Source organism: Ornithorhynchus anatinus, chromosome 2 (genome assembly GCF_004115215.2).
Source record: "Ornithorhynchus anatinus isolate Pmale09 chromosome 2, mOrnAna1.pri.v4, whole genome shotgun sequence".
NCBI classification, from domain to species: Eukaryota; Metazoa; Chordata; class Mammalia; order Monotremata; family Ornithorhynchidae; genus Ornithorhynchus; species Ornithorhynchus anatinus.
This window is the reverse complement of record NC_041729.1, coordinates 95,276,894-95,292,992: the sequence shown is the minus strand read 5'-3', so window position 1 is coordinate 95,292,992 and position 16,099 is coordinate 95,276,894.

Sequence of the window (16,099 nt, the reverse complement as noted above, 5' to 3'; positions counted from 1 at the left end):
AGTTACTTGCCCAGGGTCATAGAGCAGGGATTAGAACCCACGTCCTCTGACTCCCAAGCCCAAGCTCTTACCACTAGGCCATGCTGCTTCTACTCTAAACCCCTTCTTCCCTCCTTTTCTTCTCATTTCCAGCAGTTGTTTCTTCCTGCTCCCCCATCCCAGGTTCTTGAGAATGCAGTAACATCTTGTCCCATGAAGGAGGACCTTGAAGCAGCAGGATGAGGTGGTCAGAGGGGCATATACTGTTTCCTGTGCCCAATGGTGGTGCTGCTGGTGGATGTGGTGGCTGTAATAGTATGTAATGAGTACTCAATAATAATAATGTTGGTATTTGTTAAGTGATTACTATGTGTAGAGCACTGTTCTAAGCGCTAGGGTAGATACAGGATGATCAGGTTTTCCCACGTGGGGATCTCAGTTTTAACCCCCATTTTAGAGATGAGGTAACTGAGGCACAGAGAAGTTAAGTGACTTGCCCACAGTGACACACCTGACAAGTGGCAGAGCCGGAATTCGAACCCATGACCTCTGACTCCCAAGCCTGGCCTCTTTCCACTGAGCCACGCTGCTTCTCTGAGCTGCTTCTCTGAGTTATACATAACTCAATATGTCTAAGGCACTTACTAAGCACTTGGGAAGTACAAAGAAGTTGGTGGCAAATTTCCTGCCCACAAGGAGCTCACACTCTAATGAAGGAGACAGACGTAATAGTATTTAAATTTACCTAAGTACTAGAGATGGCAAATGGGTTTATAAGACTTGGGAATTAATCGGGAAAGGTGTTTTGGTGAACGTCAGCTTTCAGGAGGGCTTTGGAAATGGAATGGTCTGTGGACTATCAGATTTGGGGAGGGAGGGAATTCCAAATAGGACAAATAGTATGAGCAAAGGGAAGCAGCATGGCCTAATAGTTGGAGGATGGGCCTGGCAATCAGAAGAACCTGGATTCTAATTCTAGGTCCACTACTTCTCCGCTGTGTGACCTTGAGCAAGTCACTTAATTTCTCTGTGCCTCAGTTACCTCATCTGCAAAATGGGGAATAAGACTGAGCCCCATTTTGGACATGGACTACATCCAACCTGATTATCTTGTATCCCCATCAACGCTTAGTAAAGTTCCTGGCATATGGTAAATGCTTAACAAATGCCATAAAAAAGCAGCAGGATAGAGGCAGGAGAATCTAGAGTTGGGTATGGCTTACAGCTTATAACAGGAGGAAAGGAAAGAGTGAGTGGGTGGGGTGAAGAGAGCAGTTGTTTAAGCAGGAATCAGTTGCTGGAGAGCCTTGGAGCCAACTGTGAAGCGTGTTTACTTGCTGCAGGGAGACATGGGAAGCCAGTGGAAGGTTCTGAGGAGTGGAGAGCAATGTGCTCAGCAAAGTTTTAAGATGATCCTTGCAGCAATGTGTAGTATTGATTGAAGAGGGGAGAGAGAGGCTGGAGGTAGGGAAACCAGGAAAGAGACTGATATAGTAGTCTAGGCATGACATGACCAGAGCAGGTATATTTTTTTAAATAGAATTTAAGCACTGTTCAAAGCACTGGAATAGATATGGATTCGGTGCCCATAACGCCACTAATATCCAGGGCCACACTTTAAAAGTTGGGTAAAGAAGACCATTGCTCTGAGCCCACCAGACACGGATGATCTTTATTCCATCCCCTTGCAGTTATGACTTTCCCCGCAACCCCACTATCCATACTATCATCTCCAAGCCACTCCCTGCTCCAATCTAAAGCCAGGCCAACAGTGCTGGGATTCAAAGCATACCACAACATAAGGGACAAAAACATGTGCCTGGGGGTGGGAAGGATGGGCTTTGGCTGTGGAGTCCCAAAGATCAGTGTCCAAGTCCTCCGGAACATGCTGTCTAAGCCAAAATTCCCTGGGAGTACATTAGGCTGCTTGGGGGAGACATAACCAAAAGACATTTAGGCCAACAGGGTAGCTATTAAATTCCTACTGTTGACACTCTAGAAGCCTAGCATTAATGCCCTCCCAAAGTGTCTCTCTCTCTCAAAAATTAACTTTCTCAGTGTCTTTACTAGAATCTGGATGGGGCAAAATAAGTAGCTGGGGGAATTGCCACAAACTAATGTTGCATAATAATTGCCAGCAAAGCTAATGTTTATGAATGAAGTTACGTTTCACTGGGCCCATCTCTGAAAATGGTCTCAAAAGCCCTGATGTTATTATGCCCCCCGACTGGCAGTCAAGCTTTTCCACCTGGTTCTAGTTTCACTTCCAATCAATCAATCATATTTATTGAGCACCTACTGTACACAGAGCATCTACTAAATGCTTGGAAGAATACAGTATAACAGAGTTGGTAGAGAAAGTTCCCTCCTCACAAAGAGCTACAGAGCTGACAGTATGGGGGGAGACAGACAAAGCAGCGTGGCTCAGTGGAAAGAGAGTGGCTTGGGAGTCAGAGATCATGAGTTTGAATCCCAGCTCTGCCACTTGTCAGCTGTGTGACTGTGGGCAAGTCACTTAACTTCTCTGTGCCTCAGTTACCTCATCTGTAAAATGGGGATGAAGACTGTGAGCCTCACGTGGGACAATCTGATTAACCTGTATCTACCCCAGCGCTTAGAACAGTGCTCGGTATCTAAGCGCTTAACAAATACCAACTAGTTTAAAGAAATTCAGAGATATTTACCTAAGTGCTGTGGGCTAGGGAGGGGTGAATAAAGGGAACAAATCCAAGTAGGACGGTGACACAGAAGGGAGTGCGAGAAGAGAAAATGATTTGCTTTAGTCAGGGAAAATATGCCTTCAATAAGAGGAAGCAGCATGGCTTACTGGATGGAGCACGGGCCTGGGAGTCAGAAGGCCATGGACTCTAAACCCGGCTGTCACTTGTCTGCCATGTGGCCTTGGGCAAGTCACTTCACTTCTCTGTGCCTCAGTTACCTCATCTGTAAAATGGAGATTAAGACCATGAGCCTCATGAGAGACAGGGACTGTGTCCAACCCAATTTGATTATATCCACCCCAGAGCTTAGTACGGTGCCTGGCACTTAAAAAAGTGCTTAAATACCACACTTCATTATCATCATCATTATTATTAATAAGGCTTTGAAAGTAGGGAGACTAATTGTCAGATATGAAGAAGGAGGATGTTCCAGGCCAAAGGCAGGATGTGGGCAAGAGGTCGGCAGCCAGATAGACAAGATAGAGGTACAGTGCATAGGTTGGCACTAGAGGAGCAAAGTGTGCAGGTGGGGTTTTGCCTTGGTAATAGCTGAAGGGGAAAATGATACCTCCTCTGCCATGCTCTCCCTTTCCCAATTGATAGTCCAATTTTCATGGGACAGTAGAATTTCAAAGATGGCTGGTTTTATAAATAATGCCACTGGTTCTGGCTCTGCCATTTGCCTGCTGTGTGACCTTGGTCAAGTGATTGCACCTTAGTTTCCTCATCAGTAAAATGAGGATTCAATACCTATTCTCCTTTAGACTGTGAGCACCTTGAGGGAAAAGGACTGTATCTGACCTGATTATCTTGTATCTACTCCAGCGCTTGATTATTATTATTATTATTGTTATTACGGTATTTGTTAAGCACTTATTATGTGTCAGGCACTGTACTAAGTGCTGGAGTGGATACAAACAAATCGGGTTGGATAGAGTCCCTGTCCCACATGAGGCTCACAGTCTCAATCCCCATTTTATAGATGAGGCAATTGGGCCCAGAGAAGTGAAGTGACTTGCCTAAGGTCACAAACAGTAAACAAGTGACAGAGCTGGGATTAGAACCCATGATCTTCTGACTCCAAGTTCCCATGTTCTATCCACTGTGCCATGCTTGATACACACAGTGCTTGGGATATATTAAGCACTTTATAATAATTGTGGAATTTATGTTTACTAAGTGCCAAGCACTGTACTAAGCATGGGATAGATAGAAGATAATTAGTTCCCACATGGAGCTCACAGTCTAAGTAGGAGGGAGAGCAGGTAATGAATCCCCATTTTGCAGATGAAGGAGCTAAACACAGAGACGATTACACAGAAGGTACCTGGAATAGCTGGAATTCAAACCCAGGTCCTCTGACTTCCAGACCCGTACTCTTTCCTCTAGGTCATGCTGCTTCTCTAACAATTACCAAATACCACAAGTATCTTCATTATTATTGTCATCATTATTATTATTTGATGTTGAATGACACACCAAGAGAAGCAGCGTGGCCTAGCGTATAGAGTATGGGCATGGGAGTCAGAAGGACCGGGGAACTAATCCCAGCTCCACTACTGTCTGTTGTGTGACCTTGGGCAAGGCATTTAACTTCTCTGTGCCTCAGTTCCCTCATCTGCAAATGGAGGATTAAGACGGTGAGCCCCATATGGGACATGGACTATATCCAACCTGATTACTTAGTATCTACCCCAGTGCTTAGAACAGTGCCTGGCACATAGTAAGTGCTTAATAAAAACAATTTAAAAAATGAGTCGACACCACTGGGTACAGAAATTATTCCAGTATTTAGAACAGTTCTTGGTACAAGGTAAGCACTTAACAAATACCACAGTTACTTTTCTTGAATGAGGGAGAACTTTTCTTTAAAATAAGAAGCTAGACTTCTTACATTCCCATATGGGCTCTATGGCCTGAGAGACAATCTAAAATGTAAATCCTTACAAATAGGAGATTAAAGTAAAGCGTAGTAGGTAGGGGTACATGATAAAGGTGTACATTGGCTAAACTATTTTTGATTGAATTACAGTTGTACCTAGGTGTCCATATCTGATTTATCCTCCATCCAGTTGAGAAGTTGATTTATGGCACTCATGAGCCATATCCTCTTATTGGTTCTTGTCGAGAGGATCTGATTTATTGGAACATCAGACAATCATCTGATACAATGAAATCATAGTGGGACACAGAGAACGAGATAGAGAAAATGTTCATGAAAAATCAAAATCAGTAATCTTCCCTGCGCCATCCCTGTTTTTCTGCCACATTGATCTCCTCCCAGCTGGACACAAAGAGGAAGCAGACAAGTCTCCAATTGAAGGAGGGTTAGTATTGTCATTGCTGCTACCATCCCATCAAGAACTAAGAGGAGGTTAGGGGCGGGAGGTGTCTGGTTGGGTGGTGTCAATGGAAGAGTCGGTGTTGGGCTCACTGGACCGTCCCACCTCCCTTTTCCCTGGCTCTGCTCTTTATTCATTCCATCGTATTTACTGAGCACTTACTGAGTGTAGAACACTGTACTAAGCACTTGGAATGTACAATTCGGCAACAGATATAGACAATCCCTGCCCAATGACGGGCTCAAAGTCTAGTTTAAACCACTTAGACAATGGGTAAAGTGGTAAGATGCTGCAACAGCTTAACGAAACGTTTTAGAAGACTCCCTCTTCTAGACTATAAATCCCCCTGCAGACTGTAAATTCGTTGTGGCAGGGAACATGTCACTAATTCTGTTGTACTCTCCAAAGCACTTAGTACGGTGTTCTGCACATAAGCGCTCAAATATGATTGACTGATTGCCACATTATCTTCCCTCCCAAACCCTGTCCTCTTCCTGACTTCCCTGCCACTGTGGATGGTACCACCATCCTTCCCGTCTCTCAAGCCCGCAACCTTGGTGTCATCCTTGACTCAGCTCTCTCGTTTACCCCACACATCCAATCCGTCACCAATGCCTGCCGGTCTCACCTTTACAATATTGCCAAGATCCGCCCTTTCCTCTCCACCCAAATGGCTATCCTGCTGGTACAGGCTCTCATAATATCCCGGCTGGATTATTGTGTCAGCCTTCTCTCTGATCTCCCTTCCTCCTCTCTCTCCCTACTCAAGTCTATTCTTCATTCCGCTGCCCGGCTCATTTTTCTGCAGAAGCACTCTGGGCATGTCACTCACCTTCTTAAAAACCTCCAGTGGTTGCCTATCAACCTCCACATGAAACAAAAACTTCTCACTCTAGGCTTCAAGGCTTTCCATCACCTTGCCCCATCCTACCTCTCCTCCCTTCTCTCTTTCTACTCCCCACCCAGCACGCTCCACTCCTCTGCTGCTCACCTCCTCACTGTCCCTTGTTCACGCCTATCCTGCCGTTGACCCGACCCCTGGCCCACCTCCTCCCATTGTCCTAGAATGTCCTCCCTCCTCACCTCCACCAAACTAACTCTCTTCCCCTCTTCAAAGCCCTACTGAGAGCTCATCTCCTCCAAGAGGCCTTCCCAGACTGAGCTTCCCCTTTTCCCTCTGCTCCCTCTGCTCCCTCTCTGCCCCCTCTTCACCTCCCCTCAGCTAAGCCCCCTTTCCCCCCCCCCCTGCTCCTTCCCCTCTCCCTTCCTCACCCCTCAGCACTGTGCTCATTTGTATATATTTTTATTACCGTATTTATTTTATTACCCCATTTATTTTGTTATTGAGGTGTACATCCCCTTAATTCTATTTACTGTGATTAAGTTGTCTTGTTTTTGTCTGTCTCCCCTGATTAGACTGTAAGCCCGTGGATGGGCAGGGATTGTCTCTATCTGTTGCCGAATTGCACATTCCAAGCGCTTATTACAGTGCTCTAATAATGTTGGTATTTGTTAAGCACTTACTATGTGCCGAGCACTGTTCTAAGCGCTGGGGTAGACATAGGGGAATCAGGTTGTCCCACGTGGGGCTCACAGTCTTAATCCCCATTTTACAGATGAGGGAACTGAGGCACAGAGAAGTTAAGTGACTTGCCCACGCTCTGCACATAGTAAGCGCTCAATAAATATATTGAATGAATGAATGAAGCAGCGGAAAGGGGAAAGACCCCAGGCTCTGGAGTCAGAGGACGTGGGTTCAAATTCCGCCCCCACCACTTGTCAGCTGTGTGACTTTGGGCAAATCACTTAACCTCTCTGTGCCTTAGTTACTTCATCTGAAAATGGGGATGAAGACTGTGAGCCCCACGTAGGACAACCTGATTACCTCATATCTACCCAGCGCTTAGAGCAGTGCTTGGCACATAGTAAATGCTTAATAAATACCAAAATTATGGGAAGCAGCATGGCTCAGTGGAAAGAGCCTGGGCTTGGGGGTCAGAGGACAGGGGTTCTAATCCTGGCTCTGCCACTTGCCATCTGTATGACTTTGGACAAGTCACTTACTTCTCTGTGCCTCAGTTACCTCAGTAAAATGAGGATTAAAACTGTGAGCCCCACATGGGGCAACCTGATCGCTTTGTATCCCTCCCAGCACTTAGAACAGTGCCTTGCACATAGTAAGTGCTTAACAAATGCCACCATTATAATAATTATTATTATTATTAAGAGGGACTTAGTTTATACTGACAATAATCCTTCAGAGAGTCTAGTTCTAGTGCAGCAAGTACCTGTCAATCAAATAGCCCTCCAGGCTAATTAAGGAACCACTCCCAAGAGCACAGTCTCACAGGGGAATCGATCAATCATATTTATTGAGTGTTTACTGTTTTCAGAGCACTGTACTAAGCCCTTGGGAGAGTCCAATTTGTACATTCCAGGCGCTTAGTACAGTGCTCTGCACATAGTAAGCGCTCAATAAATACTATTGAATGAACCATATGCATTACAGCAGAAAGCAGTAGAGGAAATTGCTTTTTCATTGATTTGAGAATTGCATAGTTTCCTCATTAAGAGGCATGTATGTAAAAGAATTTCTTTTTCACCAACCAAAAGTTATGCCATTTACCAATATGTCTATCGTACTACCTAGCTCATTCAAAAACACACATCACATAATTCCCAGTCATAAAGGAAAAAGCTCTGTAAACATTTGACTAAGCTGAAATAGTTTGTGCAGTTCTTTACAGAGTGAATTTAGTGCATGAATTTCCTAAAGTGAATGACATTTTTAAATATGGAATTCAAATATATAAAACACAGTTAATGTCTGTATTATTCAGTAGAACTTAGATAATTTGCAGTAATCAAAGATACGAATTGCAAATCACTAAAGCTCAGGCTAGAAAAGTGTAGGAACAACAACTGCTTAAGGCTAGAAAGGAGAAATTAGCATATTCTCCCCAAATCAACTCACATACTGTCAGAATACCAACTTTTTTTTATTATTATTATTCTTTCATGAGAACAGTCTGTGATAGCCGGACTCCCATTTCAGCTTGGATCAAGAACTACCAGTCTAACTGTTGATTCCAGCCTCCCCAATATTAATATTCTGCATCTCATTGTTGTTTATTCAGCAGTTCTGCAATCTGAAAGTTTCCCCAGCTTCCCAAGTGTAATAAAGCAACCTTCCTTAATGTACTAAAATGAAAGAAATGCAACCAGTAGACTCCATGTCACTGGGGCTGGGTTACTCAGAGGAGCCCAGAGCTTCAGGCTCACTTTACAGCATCACTTTGCCATCAGCTAACACAGTTTAAAATCTCCCTGCCAAGATGCAAGAGGATGAAAGGGGAATGTGGCCTTCAGGAACTTTGGCCACTGTTTGCCGGACTCAGGAGGGAAGAGGAAAGAGAGGAGTGTTACCTTCCTGCACTGAGAGTTCTTGCCATTTTTTAAAAAATGGTATTTAAGTGCTTACTATGTGTCATGTACTGTACTAAGCACTCGGGTAATATAAGCTAGTCAGGCTGGATGCTGTCCGTGTCCCACATGGCGCTCACAGTCTTAATCCCCATTTTATAGATGAGGTAACCAAAGTCCAAAGAAGTGAATGACTTGCTGAAGGTGACACCTCAGGCATGTGGTGGAGCCAGAATTGGAATCCAGGTCTTCCTAACTCCCACACCCGTGCTTTATCCACTAGGCCACACTGCTTCTTGTTCCATGTTTTCTTATGCTTATTTCTTCCCAAACTCCTCCAGATTGTGAATTTGGGGACAAGAATGATCTTTTATTCTATTTTTCCCACATATACTCCTAAATGCTGAGTACAGTGTTATAATAGTGTAGACTCTCAATACACACTAGTGGTGATGAGTAGCAGGATTGACCATGTGTAGGGCACTGTACTAGGTACTTGGGGGAACATACGCAAGAAGTTCTTAAACAACTCCAGTGGTTGCCTATCAACCTCCGCTCCAAACAAAAACTCCTCACTCTAGGCTTCAAGGCTCTCCATCACCTTGCCCCTTCCTACCTCTCCTCCCTTCTCTCTTTCTACCGCCCACCCCGCACGCTCCGCTCCTCCGCCGCCCACCTCCTCGCCGTCCCTCGGTCTCGCCTATCCCGCCGTCGACCCCTGGGTCACAACCTCCCGCGGTCCTGGAACGCCTTCCCTCCTCACCTCCGCCAAACTGATTCTCTTCCCCTCTTCAAAACCCTACTTAAAACTCACCTCCTCCAAGAGGCCTTCCCAGACTGAGCTCCTCTTCTCCCTCTACTCCCTCTGCCACCCCCCCTTCACCTCTCCGCAGCTAAACCCTCTTTTCCCCCTTTCCCTCTGCTCCTCCCCCTCTCCCCATCCCCTCAGCACTGTACTTGTCCGCTCAACTGTATATATTTCCATTACCCTATTTATTTTGTTAATGAAATGTACATCGCCTTGATTCTATTTAGTTGCCATTGTTTTTACGAGATGTTCTTCCCCTCGACTCTATTTATTGTCATTGTTCTTGTCTGTCCGTCTCCCCCGATTAGACTGTAAGCCCGTCAAATGGCAGGGACTGTCTCTATCTGTTGCCGACTTGTTCATTCCAAGCGCTTAGTACAGTGCTTTGCACATAGTAAGCGCTCAATGAATACTATTGAATATTATTGAAGATTTAGGTATGATCCATGCCGTCAGTATTGTTGGATAAAATAGCATGGATCAATCTTGTCCTTCAGCACTTATTAAGCAGCTGTTATGTGCAGTGCTACTCTAGTTGTTTAGGAACATTCATTCATTCAATCACACTTATTGAGTGCTTACTGTGTGCAGAGCACTGTACTAGCACTTGGGAAAGTACAATACAACAATAAACAGACCCATTCACAAGGCTAGAAAGCCTTGACTGGGCTAGAATGTGAGCTGGAAATCTTAGAGGTTATCTCACAAAATAATAATAATAATAATAATAATAATGGTATTTGTTAAGTGCTTACTATGTGCCAAGCAGTATATTAAGTGTTGGGGTGGATACAAGGAAATTGGGCTGGACACAGTCCCTGTCCTGCATAGGGCTCACAGTCTTATTCCCCTTTTTTCAGATGAGGTAATAGGCACAGATGACTTTCTTGTCATCCAGGAAGGGTTTCCACTATAGGTCAGTTCCATTTTCATCATTACTCAGACCTGAATAATTAATGCACGGATGGCTTGTGCAGCCCTGCAGTTGTCATGGTCTGAATCATCCACCTGCTTTGTTGTTCTTCACATGGGAGCAATTTGGGTTTTTAAAAATCTTGACCCTGCCTCTTTATGAGACCTAATTCATTCAATCATATTTATTGACCACTTACTCTGTGCAGAGCACTGTACTACGCACTTGGGGGTGTACAATATAACAATAAATAGACACATTCACTGCCCACAATGATCTTATCTCCTCTTCAGAATGACAAACAAGGCTATACTGTAAGCTCATTATGGGCAGGGAACATGTCTGCTAATTCTATTGTACTGTCATTTCCCAAGGGTTTAGTACAGTGCTCTGCACATAGTAAGTGTTCAATAAATACCATTGATTGATTGGCCCTAGGATTTCAAGACTGAGAACCTGCTGGGTTGTAGAAGGGGACGAATGAGGTGAGGTAAGAGGGGGCAAGGTGACTGAGTGCTCTAAAGGAGTTTCTGTTTGATTTGGAGGTGGATGGGCAATCACTCTCTTGGATCTGCCAGTTATGTTCTCTCTCAGCCTTGGACTGCAAAAAGTGAGTAAGCAGACAGGAGGGAGGCACACTAGGAAGGTGTGCAGGATCCTTTTGAGGGCAATGTAAGTACAACAAAGAAATTGATGTAGCGTTATGACTCAGCAGGAGGTTGCCTTGGTAGCTGCTGTGGCCTTTATTGCTTATATTGGCCGGCTCCTTTCCAGGATTACTGTAAGACCTGTCCACCTTGTGGAACACATTAAGAGCTTCTTCAATCAGTAATTTCTCTGCTAATAGACTAGCAGTAGACAGGCCCAGGTCATTATAAATGTGTGCATGTACACACGCATCCACACACACACACACACACGTGTGATAAACAGATGGAGAGATGGTGGGTGGATGGATGGATGGATATCCTTGCATGTTGAAGGAGTAGGGATCTTAGAGATCAAACATATGTCAAACAAGGTAGTTTGTTAGATGTTTGGATTGTCTAGGTGATCTGCTACCTGGCCTTGCTGCTGTCATTTCCTGGAAGTTAATTAGGAACAGAGGAGGTGAATTCATTCATTGATTACCAGGCAGTAAAAGTCCTTCTGAAGAGCATTAAGGGGTCCAAAAGCCCCAGGGAGGGAAAGCGTTTTCTGAAATGCTGAAGCTTCTACCAGTTACTCTCCTTAGTGGTTTCTGTTTATCTCCAGTAAGCACATTGGATTTCATTGAAAAAGATAGAAACTTCTATCTTTCTTGAATTGGAAAGACACTTCCTTACTGTTAAGCTTCCTTAATTTACCTTTAATAAGTCACTATCTAAAAGGCAAAGCTACTGGAAGGCAAAACTACCAGTAGATATTTGAAATGATAATTTATTTAGCAATTTACCATAAAATTAGTATCCTCCCGACCACCCCAGCTCCCTCAACTATTTTTGTAGGCACATTATTACCCACGTACTTTGAGAGTGTCCCTTATTTGCAAAGCAGTTTAGTCTTTAATATTAACAGTAGCTTATCAAATGCCTGTTTCTTCATATAAAACTTCCCCATTAAAATTAGTCACTTTACTAATTAGTAAATTTACTAATTTACTGAACATTTTCCCATCCTCCTAAGACATAATGGGGATAGATTTTTTTTTTACACTTAACAATTAAGTGGTTGTAATATCAGCTCCTAACATTGCTTTGCAAGACCCAAGCAGCACTGTAGTCTTGGAAAACAAATATGAAAAATCCTCCCCTTTTCAAAGTGTTCCATCCATGTTAATGATCACATTTATCATTCAAAAAGGTCAGCAAAAATGACATAAAAAGAAGTCACTCAGGGAAGATGCAATTGATTTATTCTATACAGCACATTTCTTTTCAGTGAAACGTCATGAAAATTTAAAAATATGTGTAAGCAAGTATGCAATAGATTTCTATATTCATGTTTAATTGAATTCTATTCATGTTTAATACATTGTAAATCCAACTATTAAAGAAATATCCTTCAGTATGTACAAGGATCGCTTAAAGGTAAAGTGATGTGCATGTTAAACTTGAATTATAAAATTATTTCATCTTCAAAAAGAATTTATTAAACAGCCATCTGTGCATAAAGCAGGGCTGAGTGTTATTCAGAGAAAGCCCTCTAGGCGTGCTCCATCTAAGATCGACAAACTCAAGGACATCATTAATTTATGTTGCCAAATTTTCTTGATATAAAAAACCCAGTAATTTCATATATTAAAGTGCAAATTGAAATTTCACTTGAAAGTGTCCTTGAAGTCGGTTACATCTCTTAAGTAAATAATGACAGTCACAATAATAAGAGCAAGAGGAAGCTACAGCTTGTTCTTGTGATTAACAGAAGGTAAAAAAAGATAAAAGCGTAAGTCATTACCTGAGCATATGGATTTCTAATCCAAGAAATAAAGTTGCTAATTAAGACACGCTACAGAAGGTATAAAATAACAAGATTAATTAATGCCTTTGTGAGTCTATAGAGATTGGCATGTCTTCAGTGGATTAAAAGGTATGGAAATTGCCACTTATTTCTATTTAACTTAGTTCAGATATTTTGGAAAGAATTCTGTGAGGTCTTTTCTGCTCAGTAACTCAGAACAATTACATTCTTTGATTTTTTTTTGCTTATCAAATTATACAGACCTTCTTTGGTGTGTTCTCAGTGTGTGTTTTTTTTTCTGGTGATTTCACATTTGCTCTGTCCAGCTAAGAATCTTTTCTCCAATAGTGGCAGTGGGATGCTAGGCTAGGAGGACCAGTGTCATAGTTATCTTTTAAGAAACCCTTGAAGGAAAAAGCCCACATCCAGCCCTGAGTCAGGTTCGCCTAAGGAATTCCTGGGAAAAAGGAATTTGGGACCTCACAATTTGTGGGTTTAGCAGTGGGGGGAAAAAGAGGACTTCTTGCCTTTTGATGCCTGCAATTTAAGCAGAAAACGGTCTCTGGAGGAAAGGTTGTTGAAAGGCAAGAGGGACCTGAAACTTGCCCTGTTTACACATCCTTGCTTGGCACTAAAGTATGAATATATGACTAATGTATTAATGTAGAAACTTCATTTATTTTTTATTTATTTTTTTCCCACTCTTACTGTTACCAGATATACATACACTTTTCTTTCTGCTCCCACTGTGTGTGTGCAATTTTTGACTATTAAATCACTAGGTCCTCTAGGTCAGGAGCTGTACTGTATGCTCTCAAGCACATCATCAAGAGGACTCTGCAAACAGTAGATACTCAAATTCAAATGAAGGATTGTATGGTTGAAATTAGTGTTTCCACCATGGTGTCATTTATATCCTAATTATATCCTAATCCACAAAGGCATTGAGCCACCAATTTCCACTGAATGTTGGAATGGTGATGGGGCAATTGTCAGATGATTGAATGTAAAATGTATATCTTTCTTACCCAATAATAATAATAATTATAAAAATGATAATAACTATGGTATTTGTTAAGTGCTTCCTAGTGCGGGACTGGACAGGACCAGGGAGGGGAGGGGAGGCCGACTCTGTGGCCAGAGCCTGGGCTTGGGAGTCAGAGGACATGGGTTCTATTCCAGGCTCCATCACTTGTCTGCTGGGTGACCTTGGGCAAGCTCCATCACTTCTCTGGGGCTCAGTTCCCTCCTCTGGAAAATGGGGATGAAGACTGTGAGCCCCTCGTGGGACAACCTGATTACCTTCTATCTACCCCAGTGCTTAGAACAGTGCTTGACACATAGTAAGCACTTAACAAATACCATCATTACTATTATTATGTGCCAAGCACTTTCTAAATTCTGGGGTAGATACAAGGTAATCAGGTTGTTCCATGTGGGGCTCACAGTCTCAATCCCCATTTTACAGGTGAGGTAACTGAGGCACAGAGAAGTAAAGTGGCTTGCCCAAGGTCACACAGCAGACAAGTGGCGGAGGCAGGATTAAAACCTATGTCCTGTGACTCCCAAGCCCGTGCTCCTTCCACTAAGCCAGGCTGCTTCTCAAAGTGAACCCAAGTAACCCAAATGATGTTAGGCCCCAAAGCCAATCACACCCAAAAATTTACCTAAATCTGGAAGTTGTAAGAATCTTCAAGAAAATAGTCACATGATTCTCAATCATCATCATTATCATCATGTTACCATCATCCATAATTCATAAGTTTTTTTGGTAGCAGTAATAGTATTTAATAAGTGCTTACTATACCTAAAGCGATGTGCTAAGCTCTGGGAAAGAAGTACATGGATCAAATATAGACAGAATCCCAGGTCCCTAAGTGACTCACACCTTATGAATAGTGAGGGGAGGATGACAAACATAGAAGAAAGGAAAGGGAAAAATATAAAAGAGAAGGAAGGCAATAAACACAAAAAGAGTACCAGAATTACAGGCTCCTCACAGCTCAGAACGACAGTCACAGAAGTCACAACTGCAGCCATGATGGTGACCCTCTGAATGCTGAGAAGGAAGGCTACCGGCCCTTCCTGGGGTGGAGTCAGAGGCTGATGGGAATCCTGGTGGCTTGGGGATGGGGCAACCTCTCTTGTAGATGAGCCCTGGAGGTCAGCTTATATAGGGATGACTTTATGAGTGGTGACTGACTCACAGCTGCCACTGTTTGAGTCCTTCTTGGGTGTTCAGACTCTGGTTTAGACATTTAGAGACTTTACAGTTGAAATACAATGCAGTCCCTGCTTACAATAGCCTCACAATCAAATATACATATAAGCGTATTCAAATACCTGGAGAGTATGAACTCCAAACCTCGGATCTCTTTCATTTTACTTGCCTTGCTAATTTTTTTTTTAAGTAATCTACTAAATGACAGAGTGATTATTATTTTTTAATTTAAAGTGACCATGCAAGACACAATGACACCGCTTTTCTTTTAGAGTTCCACAACCTACAGTTTTTATGTGCTAATTCATCACTAAGAAAAATAGAGGAGCTTCAGATGGATTTCTTATCTTTTTGTAATAGGTTGTCAGAGGGAAATGCATAAATGCATTAAATAAATGCATACCAGATAGGCCCATGTCGGTTATTAGTGGGGAAAGTAAGGAATGTTAGACAGTCCATTTCTAACCATTAGGATGAATTTCAAGGAGGAAAACCATTTCACTGTTACTCTACGCATTCTTTGGTACCATTATTTGAGACAGAATTCTAGGCTGAAAGGCTCATTGGTCTAACCAAGTGGGGAACTACTTATGGCTTTATATTATTTACAATTGGCAAGAAAAGAAATAAAGGCACTTATGCATTAAATGGACTCTGGCAAACAACATTTAAACTTTTAAAAGAATTTACCTTGGCTGTTAGAAACACATAGTATCTGGAAAATGTCCTTTCCCATATTCAAAACTGTTTCCCTAACACTGTGTAAGCTGTCCTGTAGCACTGTTCATTAGTGCTAGTATCTCTTTTTTTCATATATTCCTAAGGTATGGTAAAAAGAATGACTATTGAAAACAGATTTTTCAAGAAGCATTTGGTAAATCCTCATTTTCCCCTTTTCCCTCTGCTCCTCCACCTCTCCCTTCCCATCCCCACAGCACTGTACTCGTCCGCTCAACTGTATATATTTTCGTTACCCTATTTATTTTGTTAATGAATTGTACATCGCCTCGATTCTATTTAGTTGCCATTGTTTTTACGAGATGTTCTTCCCCTTGACTCTGTTTATTGCCATTGTTCTTGTCTGTCCGTCTCCCCCGATTAGACTATAAGCCCGTCAAACGGCAGGGACTGTCTCTATCTGTTGCCGACTTGTTCACTCCAAGCGCTTAGTACGGTGCTCTGCACATAGTAAGCGCTCAATAAATACTATTGAATGAATGAATGAAATCTTGAAGCCTTGGCAGAAGTTTCTTT